This window comes from Anneissia japonica, unplaced genomic scaffold, assembly GCF_011630105.1.
Source record: "Anneissia japonica isolate Jap-2015-1 unplaced genomic scaffold, ASM1163010v1 scaffold1726_len428862_cov177, whole genome shotgun sequence".
NCBI lineage: Eukaryota > Metazoa > Echinodermata > Crinoidea > Comatulida > Comatulidae > Anneissia > Anneissia japonica.
Window position 1 is genome coordinate 229507 of NW_022710671.1, and position 4439 is coordinate 233945.

The 4439-nt window shown below is 37.1% G+C and overlaps 1 protein-coding gene across 1 annotated transcript in view; it reads left to right on the forward strand.

The window, feature by feature from the left end:
* The window catches only part of LOC117107091 (40S ribosomal protein S20), a 13832-nt gene that overhangs the window by 920 nt on the left and 8473 nt on the right, over window positions 1–4439 (forward strand). The window lies entirely within an intron of this gene.

Below are 4439 nucleotides of genomic sequence, written 5' to 3' on the forward strand. Positions count from 1 at the left end.
TATTGGCGTTTTATTAGTATTTTTCTCATATTATTATTATTATTATTATTACTGTATTATTATTGTTGTTGTTGTCACCTTTATTATCGATATTATTACCCTATTATTACTAAGTAGGCCTAGTATGAGGGTCATTCCATGTCAAATCAACCAGAGGTCCCCAGGTGACCCCCTCAGATTTTAATGAAATTTGTTCAGAATGATGATATGTTGCTCATATGAACACATGCAAAATTTGAAAGTCATACTCCATGTCGTTTTTGAGATATGGCCGTTTGAAATTTGCTGGACTTAGTCATTTTACGCACTCGCGAATCGCGAAAAGTGACATTTTGAATAATTTCGGATTTCAGAATGCCATATTTCGGCCTACGGACAAGACAAAGAGCTCAAAGTTGGTATTCTGACTTACTTTTTGCCAAATTTTATGAATCTGCACTCAGATTTAAAGTATCATCTTTAGATTTCAAGTTATGATTGCCTAAAGTAGGGTCCAGAATGAGCGATTAAGTTTTTTTTCAATTTTGGGGTGACCCTGAATGAACACTAGGGGTAACATGGGCTCCATTCTACTTGAATATAATCTATGGTCACAGGACTACATCCAGAAGTAATAACAATCCCATTAAAGCTTTAAATCAGAAAATACAGAGTCCCAAAATGGGCCCCAGTCAGAAAAATCCTTTAAATGGCTCGACGTTCGTGACCCCGGATGACCCCGCGATCAGTTGAAATAATTTTTGAAATTCTAACCTGTCGAAGATAGGTATCATAGTAATATGTACACAAAATTTCAGCTTTGCTACTCAACTCCTTCAAGGTAATGTGACAGGGTTTAAATGTGGCATTTCTGCAGTCATAATATGGCAATATAAAGTGATGAATGCAATAATTAAACAATTTGACATTAATATTTTATACAAGTTTGCATACACCAATGGTAACTATTTTTTATTTTAAACATGGGTCTTGAAAGTAAATTGTTATAAACCATACATCATGCCACACATACCAAGATAAACATTGTTTATTAATTGTTACACTGGACATTGTCAATTCAATTGATGTCACGGTTATCTCATGTCCAGATATGTTTTTCAAATAGGTTTATTTGCATGTCTCATCCAGTCCATATCACTGCAAAGTAATAAAGAGTCATTTCAGTTTCAGCTATCAGAGTTAGCTAGAGGAACATCTTGTCTAAAGATGCAGCACACTTTTATACACACATTTGTATTAGGCATAGTGTTGGAATATATACTTCAGATATCAACATTTAGATCATCACGATGGAGGGAACATCATCCGAGTTATCCAAATGCAGCATTGGTTTAAATTTGAATGATTTCTGTCATAAGAAAAATTTTGTGAGAGGCGATGCTGGCTTCTTTGCAGTTAATCAGATATCAGATGAGGACAAAAAACTGCTCGAGTGGAGAAGTGGATTAACATTGGCTGATGATTATAGCATATGTTTCCATCATCATAAAGTGTATCTCGATCGCTATGAAAGTCTGCAGACTGCAGGTATGCATTCTGTATGTGTGTGTATGCAGCACCAAAATGTGAAACTACTTCTGACAGTCTCTCCTGATAAGTGTGATTACAAGGATTATCTCAGTAAACTGGTGTGTAACACTGAAAACCGCAACTGCATGTTGCAATGTTTTGAAAATTGTCCAGGTAAGAATGCATTGAGCATTTACTTAACAGATTTGTTTTCTGCCAATGAAGTGGATATGGATGACAATGTAACTTACAAGCAATGGATGCATACTGATAGAACTGCATTGGTTACCCTCACAACTTCAGTGCATGATTATATTGAAACAGTTTGTAATGCTGTTGATTGTTTACGTAGCCATCACTTCATCACCAAATCACAGTCTTCATACCTGCAATCATTAAAGCAATCCTTACAACCAGACACAGCTATCATCTTATTAGATTTTGCTGAAAACTACAGTTTCCTCATTCAAGATGCTATACAGGGCTATTACTGGGATAATAGTCAAGCCACAGTGTATCCATTTGCAGTATATCATAATGTGGAAGGAGAACTGAAGTGCATAAGCGTTGTTATGATGAAAGCATGATACTACAGCCGTCCATGCTTTCATCTCTCACTTGATTCCTTACATCAAGGATCAGATTCCAGGCTTGCGGAAATGCATATATTACAGTGATGGGGCTGCAAGCAAATATAAAAATCACAAAAATATGTCAAATCTCTGTCACCATTCATCTGATCATGGACTTAATGCTGAATGGTATTTCTTCGCAACCAGTCATGGAAAGAGCCCGTGTGATGGCTTAGGGGGGTCCACAAAAAGGCTGGTTGCCAGAGCAAGCCTCCAAGCTACTGTTGAGAACCAAATTCTCAGTCCACTGTAGATGTTTGAGTGGGCTGATGGGAACATCACCGGAATTAAATTTCTATATGTTAGTAGTGATGACATTCAAGCCAATGCAGAGAAGTATAACCTTAGTGACAGGTTTGCATCCTCCAAAACAATTGCAGGAACCAGGTCACACCACAGCTTCATACCAACTGATGATGGAAATATTGAAATGCGACGATTATCCAGTGATCAGCATTGTGATGTTGTTACCATCAACAGTGTCCATGCAGGTGTACTGTAAGCAATCAAATAGTGGCCAATGAATGTCAACCTGCAGGGGCGGATCCAGAAATGTCCAAAAGGGGGGGCCGGAAGGGGGGCCGAAAGTTGGGCCGATTGAGACAACATTGTCATAGGGGGTCCGGGGGCATGCCCCCGCGAAATTTTTGTGTTCTAGACGCCCGAACATAACATTTGAGGCATTCTTGGCCATCATTTTTTTCTTTTTCTCTCTTTTTTTCCTTTTTTTTTTCTTTTTTTACCTCCCAAAAGGGGGGGCCGGGGCCGGGCCGGCCCCCCCCTAAATCCGCCCCTGACCTAGATGTTATATTGCTTGCATTTATGACAGTGATTGGTACATTGGAATGGTCACCGAGCGGTCAGATGAGGAGAATGATGTGTATGTCAAGTTCATGAAGCGAGCAAGAACATCCAACACTCTACTGTATCTTGGCAACAAAACACATACAATGAATGCTGGATACCACATTGCAAGACATAATATGCATTTTTTCGGCTTCACAGCTAATGGGTCATGGTGGTCGCCACTACAAACTTACAAATGAAGATTTTGAGATGATTAAAACTAAACTTTCAGAATTTATTAAGTAAAGGAACTGGGACTCAAAATTAAGAGTATCATCAGCAAAGAATCAATGGTTTAAAAACTTTCTTGTAGTAAGTTGGTCTTAATAATAATACGATGTCATGAGTTCTCAACTTCGCAATAAATTTTGCTCAAGAACCATACAGGCCACCATTTGATGCGAACCCTTGACATCCATGTAAATGTACAGAATCTAACTGAATGCAAATGTAACAAATCGCAAGTTTGCCATTTGTGTATTCCATAGAAATTGGCTTTTATGGACTGATTATAAGTTAAATAGTAAAAGACATTAATGTTAATGTATCCTTTTCCCTTTATACACATTGCTTGAAGTCAAATTTTATGAAAAATGGCTCCATTTCAAACAGACAAGGTACCTTGAAGGAGTTGAGTAGCAAAGCTGAAATTTTGTGTACATATTACTATGATACCTATCTTTGACAGGTTAGAGTTTCAAAAATTATTTCAACTGATCGCGGGGTCATTCGGGGTCACGAACTTCGAGCCATTTAAAGGATTTTTCTGGCTGGGGCCCATTTTGGGACTCTGTATTTTCTGATTTAAAGCTTTAATTGGATTGTTATTACTTCTGGATGTAGTCCTGTGACCATAGATTATATTCAAGTAGAATGGAGCCCATGTTACCCCTAGTTTTCATTCGGGGTGACCCCAAAAATTGAAAAAAAACTTAATCGCTCAATCTGGACCCTACTTTAGGCAATCATAACTTGAAATCTAAAGATGATACATTAAATCTGAGTGCAGATTCATAAAATTTGGCAAAAAGTAAGTCAGAATACCAACTTTGAGCTCTTTGTCTTGTCTGTAGACTAAAATATGGTATTCTGAAATCCGAAATTATTCAAAATGTCACTTTTCACGATTCACGAGTGCATAAAATGACTAAGTCCAGCAAATTTCAAACGGCCATATCTCAAAAACGACATGGAGCATGACTTTCAAATTTTGCATGTGTTCATATGAGCAACATATCATCATTCTGACCAAATTTCATTAAAATCTGAGGGGGTCACCTGGGGATTTGTTCTGAAACTGGTTGATTTGACATGGAATCACCCATGAAGTATCATTATTATTATTATTACTAATTAGTATTACTATTATTATAAAAATAAACATTATCTTTAATTTATTATTGTTGTATTATTGTTATTATCACCTTCAATATCGTTATTATCACTAATTAG